Genomic DNA, 12,583 nt, shown 5'->3' with positions numbered 1-12,583 from the left:
GGGAATCTTGGGGGCACTGCGTGATCCGTACCACAGTCAATAGAGCACTGCACATCACTGAGGTCAGTCGCAGGATCGTCACTGAATTCACTTTCTGTGTCTGATGATGAATTTCCCCATGCATAGCTATCACTCAATTCTGCAAATGATTTTGTATCACTATCACTGTTTTCCAGCATGTCAAAACCGCTTTTGAGGTAGAGGCATGCTTTTTTTGATGCCATGGTCGTTCTCCAGTTTCCAGGCAGAAAGTACAGTAAAACTGAAGGCAAGGGCACTGGACAAAGCACTGGGGATGGGGGGGAAACTTTGGTTAAATAATTTTATACAGTAATGCAATCCAATAAGATTACATTGTATTGTTTGTGTCGTGGTTTATGCTTTTTGAATTTGTCACTGGTTCCATCCCCCTGCATCGCGAAGCTCGCATGGGAGGAAAGCCGGAACACACAGAGCATTGGGCGGAGCATCAGGCGGAAGGTCCGGTCGGCATACCCAATACATCACAGGATCCAGTGGCTCAGGGTTACTGCTAATGGTACTGAAATTTCACCCTGAGCCACACTCGGGAATACAGCCAAGGAAGTTAAGGTGTAATACTGTGGCTTTTTCTATACAACATAGAAAACAGTATGTTTCATATAGGTGTCTTTAAAGCTGAATTTGTATATGCGTCATTATACCAGAATTGTTTAAGGTGGAAGTTTGTCTAAAATAAGTTTGCATCATACACAAATCTTATAAAATAATAATAAAATAATCTTGTCTCCAAGCTAAAAACTTTTTTGGGGGGAAAAGTAGAGGAGGGTTAAACATGTTCTACTTTTTTCACCATCTGTGTCTCCTAGGGTGAATTATCTTTATTTCCTATTCTGTAGAATCAACAGTATGTGAGAGGAATATCTTTGCAATAAAAGGTAAATCCCATCTTAGTCAGTTGTCATGGGAGCAAGTTTCCCCATTGAAAGATTTCCCCTCTATATCTGTTCTGGTGGTAATTCAAATTTCTGGATTTATCCTCACTTTTCTTCTCTATGACATTGATGATAAGGGCATTTAAAGAAAGTGGATCTCTCTAATGGAACACAGCCAGCAATAAAAACCTGACAGTGGTTCTATCCCCTCACTACTCTATCCAAATCTATCCAAATCTGAAAAATAAAAAAGATTTGTCTTTAGTTATATTATAAGGTTCATACATTTTTTTGGACAGTACATAGCTTTAAGTGTATGGGTGGTCATAGTAGTGTCCTAAAAGTGAAATCTATGATGTTTATTAATGGCATTTCACATCCAAGAACATCTGAATACGAACCATATTTACTAGTTCTTAAAGCAATGGGATACAAATCACACTTCAAAAGGAATTGCACAGGCCTCTAGGGTCTAATTTAGTAAATTATTCAGGTAGCTTAGTTTCATGTTTATAACTGATGGAAAGAAAAGACAATTAATTGTCATGCAGAGATATACATTTTCAGAAAAGGTTTCATCTATAGTTCCATTCATTTGGACATCCATTTCTCATCTGTTTTCAAACTGGACTTTGGTTCATAAAGGTTTTTGCCTTTCTTTAGCCCCATATACAATATAAGATTTTCTTCAGATTTAAGAAAACCATATAATATGAGGTCAAATCTTTGGAGTTTTAATGTGTATGCTATCAGGGAGGCCTTTGCACTACATGGTTTTGTTAAATCTGAAGACACAAATCAGCAGAAAATCTGATAGTGTGTATGGAGCTTTAGACTCAGCTTGAATTTCTGCAAAGAAAAGTAAAAAAATATAATTGGTTGATTTCATTGGGCCTTTGTCTTTTTCACCTCAAAAAACAATGCTACAATGAAATGGAGTCTTACCACAAGTTGCATGTATGAATGATTAAAATATATGCAAGATGATTTTAAATACTGCCAATATAAAATGCCCAAAATACTCATAAAGGGCTGTTCTGCTTTGCATTTATTTTAAATTCTTATCTCTCACCCACACATATATTAATGTACTATTTTGTGAACCAATAATAATACAATAGCCAGTGCAGCAATATCATCTCTCCCCTGGAAATGTTAACTAAAGCCAAAACATTTTTTTAATTTTGGAGGGGGAGGGGGGGCATCTTGAAGGTTTTTATTGCTGACTGTGTCGCAATTGGGAGATTCACCTTCTCTATGTATCCTGTTTAATTATTTCACTAAGAGTGAAAGTGAGACAAAATCCCAAATTGGAATGTCACTAAGGTTAAGATGCCAATCCTGATCTCCACTGAAATCCATGGGTGTCGACTATGCCAAATTTTCTGGACTAATAGGAAAAAGGTCTTCTGTGTATTTTGTGGGACATTTGGAGATGTTTGTGAGCTTCTTTTTTTTTTTTAACAATAGTTTTTATAGAATTTTTCCACAAATGTAATACAAGGATAAAGTAATAACATTGATCGACTTACAGGAAATGGTATCACATAGATTGTTTATGGCACTCTGTAATTTCCATCCATTGTGACAGTCTTCTAAGTCAAGGTTTATATCAGAGAGAGTCCACCATTTATATCTCAAGAGTACTAAATACTAACATTACATGCAAAATGTGTATCAAAAAATCAACTATGCATCTAGGTGTGGGTCTTCTTCGAGTCGGAAGCCCAGACACCACCATCAGACGCCCCTCTTGGGAACAGGCCTCTTCCCCAATATGATTTGGGTTGACTCACCCAGCATACCAATTATATAATACATTAGATCAACTAGTTTATGCAATTATATTATTAACAGTGTTGGTGCATAGAGAGTTCGGATAAGGTCAACCACCAGAGTGTGGTAATCAGATTTTTTTTCCAGTATACCAGTCCAACCATGGTTTTCAGTCATGATATGAAGCCTGGTGTCTGCCCTGTGATGTGGCAAACATCAGTTTATATGTGATATGCAAGTGCGATGTCCTTAAGATCTCTGTAATTGTTGGTGCTTCTACTTTTCTCCAGCCTCTGGCTATTTCTAGTCTGGCACTTAAAAGAATGTGGGATACAATTTTCCTTAATCGGGGAGGAATATTAGCTATTCCTAGGGATAAGATAGCTAATCCTTGATTTTGAGAAATAGTGATATTTGTGATGTTAGCTATTGTGCTAAATATGGTTGTCCATAGAGATCGTATCCCTGGACAGTTCCAAAAAAATATGGATTAAGGAGCCCCTATTGCCACAGTTTCTCCAGCACAGTGGTAAACCTGCGGCGTAAAACTTGCAATTCTTGTGGGCGTTAGATACCACATCAGCAACAACTTCTGGTATAGTTCCCACAAATTAGTGCTTTTTGTGGTTCTATAGGTAGATGATATTGCTTTAATCCATTGGTCATTGGAATATGAGGTCGATAGGTCTAATTCCCATGATCTCATAGAAGGGGTCTTGTTGAAATTAGATTCCTGATGTAGAGTATTATACATTAACGAAACTGAGGTAATGGGGTTTGTGAGGTAGAGATAGACTTTCCATGGTAATAAAGTGGATGTATCAGGGATTGATGAAAGTAAATGTGAAATTTGGTTATAGGTGCTCTAAAGGTTTTAGTTGCTGGGCCTATTTTTAAATCCGTAACCTTTTCAATACCTTTGGATATCTAGTGTTTGATTTTCAGGTGTGGGATCAGGAGTTGTAAGCTAGATATAGGCAATGGAATGGGTTTTGTGAGTGTATCACCTATTGGAGTGTTTAAAAGGATACTCCAAGAACGTACAGCTGCGAATATAGGTGGGGAGATATTTGTAGGGGGTCTGGTCATAAATCTAGTGATGAGCAGAAGGTCCAGGGAATTTTTATAGGGGCATTGGTGGATTTCCAGCTCGTGCCACCTAGCAGTAGCTTTACGTGAGAACCACTGCTTGGCTTGGGCTAGGGACGCTGCTGTATAGTAATCTTTTAGGACAATATGACCTATACCTTCAACCGTTCTTTTTTTTTTTTAAATTTATTTTTATTGAAAGTTTTTCAACACAGTAATAACATACAAACATAAACATAAAGCCCCCCCCCCGCCCTTCCCAGCCACTCCCTCCCCCCACCCAACAAAACTCCCTCCCGTGCAGCCCTCCATTCTCCTTCTGGAGCTCAGTCTGTGATCATCGACAGTATCACACAAATAAGAAACACATTAATTGTACCGTTACTGAGTATTTAGCTACCCGAGATGGGGATGTAAGCCAACCCAAGGGATAGCACCTCCTTACCCCTCCCCTCACCCGACACACAAGGAGTACACCACCCGCCTAGCGATCAATTCACAGTGTCAGCGGCATCAAGCCAACACCTCCACACCCTCTCAAATTTGTTAGGGCACCCTCTGTTGAGATAGGTGGCTTTGTATAACGGTAAAGCTTTATTAATTAAACCTTTCCAATAAGAAACCGTAGGAGGTTCGGGTTTCTTCCAACATAGCAGGATAGATTTGCGTGCATAAAACAGCGTCAGAGAGATCAGAGTCCTCTGCGCCTTTCGAGGTGCCAACTCCTCCACCAATCCAAGCAAACATACCGCAACTGTGACTGGAATTGGCACCGAAAGGACAGATTGTATAACCTGTGTCACTCCCCTCCAGAACTCCTCAATCCGCGGGCACTGCCAAAACACATGGTCAAAATCAGCTCGGTCAGCTGTGCAACGCCAGCATCCCCCCGTCCCCGTACCGTAAATTCTAGCCAGTCTGGCTGGGGTGTAGTATACTCTATTCAGGATTTTAAACTGGATAAGTCTGTCTCTAGCCGATACTAAGGTCTGGAACGGGTATCCCCACATGTCGTCCCAATCCTCCCCTCCAAAGTCAGGTACCAAGGCACTCCACACCTCTCTACATTGTTGGACAGGTTTTGGCCTGTCCAAGAACAACATTCTGTACACAACGGAGAGAGGCTTTTTCAGGTCCTCTGTCCGCAGCACCATTTCCAGGGGTGACACTCCCAACTGCAGAGCCCCAGGACCTAACTGAGAGAGAAAAGCGTGCCGCAACTGTAGGTACCGAAAAAAATACCAATTGAGAAGATCATGTTGTTCCTTAAGCTGATCAAACGTCAAAAGCTGTCCCCCTCCCACCACATGTTTTAACTGTTTAATACCTACCCTGGCCCATATCACCGGATCAGGTATGCCCCCAAAATGTGACAATTTAGGATTTAACCATAGAGGAGTGTCAGGAGACCAGCTCCCTTCTGGCTGTTTCATCAAGGACTGCACTTTCCCCCAGGCCCGAATCGTCGCCCGCATAGAGGCCGTCAGAGCTGGTGAAGCCCCTGGACCTCTATACACCAAATAGGACAGGCTCTCATATGAGCCCACAAGGGCCGCCTCCAGTACATTTGCCGAATCCCCGTCCTCCCGTGTCAGCCACCGTCCGGGGACCACCATTTGCCCAGCTAAATAATATTTAAAAAGATCCAGTAATGCCAAGCCACCTTGACCCCATGGCTCCTGCAAAACCCTGAGACCTATCCGGGGGTGCGAAGCAGCCCACAGAAAGGATCCAAAGAGACTATTAACCCTCCTAAAAAATGAGCAAGGAATCCAAATAGGAGAATTACGTAAAAGGTAAAGGAACACAGGCAGAACCTTCATTTTGAGCAGGTTGACCCTACCAATGAGGGACAGCGGCAGATGCTTCCAAGCTTCCAGCTGCACCTTAACCCTGGCAAACAAGGGGAGGAGATTCAGAGACATAAAGTCGCCCACTCGTGGTGAAACTTTCACTCCCAAGTATTTAAATTCTTGCACCCAGGCGATGGGGACCCTAGTGGTCGCCAACTCTCGTGCCTCCCCATCAATAGCCAACACGTTGGATTTCTCCCAATTAACCCGGAGCCCGGAGAACTCAGCAAATTTGTCGAGCACCCCAAAGACCGCCTCCAAAGATGGCCCTGCATCCTTCAAGAAGAGGAGCATGTCATCTGCATAGAGCGCTATACACTCCCTAATGCCCCCCACCTCCAGTGCTCCTACCCCAGGCGATAGCCTCAGGGCTATAGCCAGTGGCTCTATGGCTAATGCAAATAAGAATGGGGACAGAGGACACCCCTGACGCGTGCCCCTGTGGACGCCGAATTGAGGTGAGACTGAATTGGCTATCTTGATACCGGCCTGTGGAGCACTGTAAAGCAGAGAAACCCAGGTCACATAGGTCTCCCCAAAGCCCATTCTCCGCAGAACTGTTAACATGTACTGCCAGTCTACGGAATCAAAGGCCTTGGCCATATCCAGGGAAACTACCACCCTAGATCCTTTGTCAGCGTGTTCAATCTGCAGGTGGGTGAACAATCTACGTAAATTCGTATCAGTAGATTTCTGCGGAATAAACCCCGTCTGATCTATATCAACCAGAGTCGTGATAACCTGAGAGAGTCTGGTAGCCAGTACCTTCGTTAGAATTTTTAAGTCCTGGTTCAGCAGTGCGATGGGTCTATACGAAGAACATAATAGGGGGTCCTTACCCGGCTTCGGCAGCAGGATCACCTGTGCCTCCAGCAAAGAAACCGGGAGACACCTGTGTTCCAAGCAGTAATCATATAGCTTTTTAAGTCGAGGAACCAGTTCTTCCAAGTGCTGCCTATACCACTCGCTGCAGAAGCCATCAGGCCCTGGGGATTTACGGGGAGGGAAGGACCTAATAGCTTTTTCAATTTCCTCAGTCGCTATGTCAGCCTCCAAAAAGTCCCTATCCGCCTCAGACAGCCTCGGGACCTGCAATGATGCTAACAACCCATCCAGCTCAGCCATGTCATAGGTCGGTATGGGTGCATAAAGGGTCTTGTAGTATTCCACAAATGTGTCTAGTATGTCTGTCGGGGTAGTCAACAGGTCACCCTGAGTGTTCTTGATACAAGGAATATTAGTCTGCACCCTTTGCTCAGCCACTAGCATGGCCAAAAGTTTACCGTTCTTGTCCCCTTGTTCAAAGATGGATTCAGCCATTTTCGTCCTAGAGGTGTGTGTTAGATCAGAGTAATGGAGTGCCAAAGCACGCCTTGCCTCCAACAATGTGCCATAAGTGGCATCAGACTGGTTGTTCGCGTGCTCCATAGCACACACCCTCTCCCTGTCCTGCAATTCTTGATCTATCTGATTATGAGACCTGCGGGCCTCTTTGATGGCCGAAATATAGTGCCCCCGCATGCAGGCCTTAAAGGCATCCCAAACAACGGTGGCATCGGCAGACCCCTTGTTATCCTCCCAATAATGTGCAAAATGCGGCGCCACTTGGGAGGACACCTCTTCCACCTCCAACCACCCCGGGTTCAATTTCCACCCTCTCCCCGCAGGACTCACGGGGGACCCAATGTAAATTGACAAGGGCGAATGGTCAGAAATACCACCCGCTAAATATTTTGCCCCCCCTACCAATTGAAGCATAGCCGAATTTGCAAATGCTAGATCTATTCTCGAAGAGGATTTATGAGTTTTCGATAAGTGTGAGTAACCTCTGGTGACAGGGTTTTTCCAAGGCCAAATCTCTGTCAGGGAAGCAACCGCCGCCCAGGCAGAGAGATCGGCCGACGCCACTCTAGAAGCATTAGACGAGTCCAAAGCAGTAGAGAGGATAGCATTAAAGTCCCCGGCTATAAGGAGAGGGAGATGCATGTAGGGCGCCAATTTACCCAAAAGGTCATACAGGATCTGAATCTGGAATGGGGGCGGGATATAAACATTCACCAAAACCATTTTACACCCACCAATATCTGCCACAACTGCCAAAAACCTACCACCCGGGTCCGAGATCACATGGTGGATGGTGCACGGTACCGCCTTGCCAATTAAAATTGACACTCCCCTGGAGTAAGTAGAGTATGTAGCATGCAGCGCTCTTTGTACCCAGGCTCTGCGTAAGGCCAGCACCCTGCTCCCATCCAGATGTGTCTCCTGCAAAAACACCACAGGAGGATTGAACGTTTTTAAATATTGAAACATTAAAGCTCTACGGAATTTATCATTAAGACCTCTAACATTCCATGAAACGACATTAAACCCCGATCCCGCCATCATACCCCACGTGACTCGTTAAACTGAAGTAAAGTACAAACGGCATCAGTGATACATACAATTGCAGACTGAAATCAGAGACAACATTGAGCATATAGATAAACAATTTACCTTGGAGGGCTGCACCTATCCCACCCCTTACCCTGTAGAACCCAAAAACACCCTGCTGCTGTGTAACAACATAAAAAAACACGTACACGCAGCTTATCTCAAAAATGAGTCCAAAAACAATCCCGGAAGGCATAGCCTAATGGGTCAAAAAAAGACCACTAGACAAAAAAATAAAAGCCCTAGAACCAAAAAAAGTTCAAGTGTAAACCAGAAGTCAAAAGTAACATGGACATAGTGTTCACGTGCCTGGAGCTCCAACTCCACTCACAGTCCATCCATCCTTCGGTATGTAAATCCGGATAGCCTGTGCCACTACATGTCTCCCACCAGCTCGTTCATCCAAGTGGGGGTAAAAACAAAAACACAAGAAAAATGATATAGGCAACCATGGCATGCGGCCCCACCCGAGGCAGGGAACCTGCAGTAGACTGTACAGGAAAAGCTGCCATCAACTGCCACCACCCGCCCCCCGCCCCAGCCAAAGTACGTTCGGCTGCTTGGTGGATATCAAGTGCATTCCAGGAGGAGACACATATGAAGGGAAGACAGACCCCCCCGTAGCTAGGTTTCAACCACCCATGGCAACAAAAAAAAAAAGAAGGAAAAAACCAAAACAGAAACAGATAGCTGTAAGTCAATCCGCCGTCAGGTAATCAGGAGTGTCCTAGCAGGCCAGTTATAGCGACCGAAGCCATTGATCAGCTTCCGCGGGAGACTCAAAGAATTTCACCGATCCTCCATGTTGCACCCGCAGTCGGCTGGGATAAAGCATAGAATATTTCAACTCACGCTCACGAAGCCTCCTTCTGACGTCTGTAAATGTCTTGGGTCGTCGCTGAAGATCAGCAGAGAAATCCGGATACAAGTGCACCGCCGTGTTCTCAAAAGGCAGGGTCTGATGTTTACGAGCCTCACGCAGAATCCGATCTCGGTCCCGAAAATTGAGAAAGCGCACCAAGAAGGGTCTGGGGGGGGGGGCCCCGGGGGACCCCGACTGGTCGGGACCCTGTGAGCTCTCTCGACCACATACGTTGGTGGGACATCGGTCAAGTGAAGCAACGATTTAAAGAAATCTTCGGCAAATTCAGCCGGACGGTCCCCCTATGCACCCTCCGGCAGGCCCAAGACTCGGACATTGTTCCTGACGGTTTTCAGCATCATCGTACTTGGCCACCAGAGTCTGAACCGTACGCTGCAGCGCTTGGATGGCCTCATCATGACGGTGAGTAGTGTCCTCCGTCACCGAGATGCGCGATTCAGTCTCCGAGAGCCTGCCCCGGAATTTATCAAAATCTGCTCTTATAAGGTTGCATTCCTCCGCCAGGTGGTCTATGCGCACTAACAAGGATGTTCTGCTTTGCTCAATCGCTGCCAGAATAACAGTGGTATCATTGGTTGGAGGCAAAGTGTGTGCAGATGGGTTAGCCTCCTGAGGAGCCGCCTGCTCCATATCTGCCATTAAAGCCTTAAATTGATTTAGAAAGTCACTAGGAGTTTGCGCAGGCTGTAACGGTGCTTTCTTAGCCGCAGACTTGCCTTTGGAGGGCATGAGGAAAAGATAACGGGCAAGCTGGTCTGAAGTATACGTGTGTGTAGAGAAGAGGTGCGGCCCTTTAAGGATAGTTAGCTTCAGGGATACAGCAAAGAATGAATAGGATGGCAAAAAAACACAGATCTGGTAGCCCCAAAGAGCCTCTCACATCCAGAGACAATACAGGATAGAGTGCACACAGTACTGCTATGTATTAGGAAGTTGGATCAAGGCCCCTGAAGATATGCAGTTCAGTCAGTACAGCTGCCCAGCAAAGAAAGCAGCAGGGAATGGCACCAGGGCTGACAGACTCTCTGCCTCTCCTCTCTCCACCACTCCTGTGCAGCTATCAGTGCCCCAAGGTAAGGACTCACCGCTCCAGCGAGGATATTACAAGGCCTCCATAAGACACAGTCCTCCCAACTGCAGATGCACCACTGCACGGCCGTATGCAACGGAGGGGGTCAGTCACCGCAGCTGCGTCCGGCGGTATGCCCGAGGATTCGTCTCCTTCCCGCGTCCCCTCCGTTCCGCTCCCGGGCGCAGCCGAGCCCCGCACTCCGGTACTCCACAGCGGCCGGTCCGGAGGCTCTACAGGCCGCAAGATGGCGGCCGGACACCGCGCGGCGGCTAGGCCTCAAACCACGGAGCCGCCAGATACACCGTGCTCTGCGCTAATACTGCCTCCCCGTCGCTCCGCGGATTGTCAGAGGTACAGGGGATAGAAATTGGCCGTCCCCAAGAGCAAATAGACGAAGGATGGCTAAGGATTCAATTCAGGATGGCAGGAGCTCCAGCACCACACATCCTCCCGGGTCTACATCCGGCCACGCCCCCCCTCACCTTCAACCGTTCTTAATTTGATTCATTTTTGGAAAGCTCATCTGGCCTTCTTCCCTTGCCATAGGGAGCTATTTATCATGGACTGGGCTTTAGCAAAAAAGAGTCGGGAACAGGAATGGGGAGTGTTCGGAACAGATAAATGAATTGACGGAGAATTGTCATTTTGAAGGCAGCTAATCTGCCAGACCAAGTTAGCTCTATCGCGGATAAGGATTGTAATTTGGATACGAGTTTATTGAGAAATACAGTGTAATTTGCTTCAACTAGTTGGTTGGTTTTGGCTGTCAGTGTGATACCCAGGTATTGTGTCCCTTTAATGCTACAAGAGTAGGGGTATTGTTTTTCAAGTTTAGTTTGTAATGCTTGGTTGATACCTAGACCTAGTATATGAGACTTACTATCATTAACTTTATAGTAAGAAACACGATTAAACATAGCCAAGGTGTCATAAGCTACAGCCAGGGAATATTCCACATCTGTCTTGATCAAAATTATGTCATCAGCAAATAAGTTAATGGTATAACATCCTTCGTCAGTAGGAAAGCCTTTAATATGTGGGTGGTTTCTGATAAATATGGCTAGGGGTTCCATTAACAGGTTAAATATTAATGGGGATAATGGGCACCCCTGCCTAGTGCCATTAGATATTGAAAACGGTGTAGACAAAACCTAGGATACACACACCCTGGCTGAAGGCTTGCAGTACAGTGTTGTAATAGCTGTAAGTATGCTTCCAACAAAACCAAATGATTCCAAGACTCTGGTCATATATTGCCAGTGTATGCGGTCGAATGCCTTCTCTGCATCCAAAGTCAGAAGCAGAGAAGGCCTCCTTTGCTCTTCAGCCATATGGATAATATTTACCAACCTTCGAGTGGTGCCCGATGTTTGTCTAGCTTGGGTGAACCCCGTTTGATCTGGGTGTATAAGTGTGGGAATGATTGCAACCAATAAATATGCTATTAATTTGGCGTATCATTTCAAATCGGTGTTGAGAAGCAAAATTTGTCTAAAATTTGAAGGTAAGTTTGGATCCTTCCCTGGCTTTGGCAGAGTGACAATTAATGCTTCCAACATTTCAGGAGGTAAAGAAGAAGAGGAGGTGGCATCCTTAAAAATATGAACTAAATGTGGGGTTAGCAGAGTCTCAAATTCTTTGTAATACTCTCCGCTAAAACCATCTGGCCCCGGTGACTTGTTTAGTGGAAGTACTGCAATAGCTTTGTGGATTTCTGTGTCTATGAATGTAGAAAATTACTGATTGTGTCTAGATTTGGTTGATGTGTATGAGGGGCATCTTTAAGGTTATATAATGACCCATAGTAGAAGTTAAAGGCATCTACTATCTTTTGCGGATGGTATTCTTTTTGTTTAGTTCCGGGGTGAATTACATATAGAATTTTTGTTTTGTATCTATTGTCTTTAATGTTGTGTGCTAAGAGCTTGCCAGCTCTGTTTCCATGTACATAATAGTTCATTTTTAACCACTTGGATGTTTTTTCAAAGTCCCCTAGCAACAAGAGTCTAAGATTGTGTCTAAGCTGAGATAATTTTTTTGGATAGGGTCTGTGTAGTATTAAATTTATTTTGATTTTCTAAGTTTGAAATTTCTTTTGGTAAATCAGTTATTTGTTTTTGCCTCTGCTTCTTTACCCTCGCGCCAAGTTGTACCAAAATACCCTTCACATACGCCTTATGAGCATTCCACAGAACAAAGGGGTCTTGTACTGAGCACGCATTGTTAGCACAAAAAATTCTTGTAGATGAGTTTGGAGAATTTCTTTAGTCTCCATTCGCTGTATCAAGTATGAGTTGAGTCTCCACAGTGGACTTTGATTAAGGACGAATCCGCTATGGATAGAACCACTGGGGCATGGTCAGACCAACTTATTGTGTTTATGGAGACCTTTTTTAGTCAGTAGTAGGACTTGCTGATCCACCAGAAAGAGGTCTATTCTCGTATAAACTTGATGCAGCGAGGAAAAGAAGGTAAAGTCCCTTTCATCTGCATGGAGACAACGCCATGCATCATATAAATTATTGTTGTGTATAGATGGGAGTGGAGCAGCATTGGTGCGTTT

This window comes from Lithobates pipiens, unplaced genomic scaffold (genome assembly GCF_037356315.1).
Source record: "Lithobates pipiens isolate NorthernLeopardFrog02 unplaced genomic scaffold, aLitPip1_a1.2 Scaffold_16, whole genome shotgun sequence".
Classification (NCBI taxonomy): domain Eukaryota; kingdom Metazoa; phylum Chordata; class Amphibia; order Anura; family Ranidae; genus Lithobates; species Lithobates pipiens.
This window is presented reverse-complemented; position numbering follows the sequence as displayed.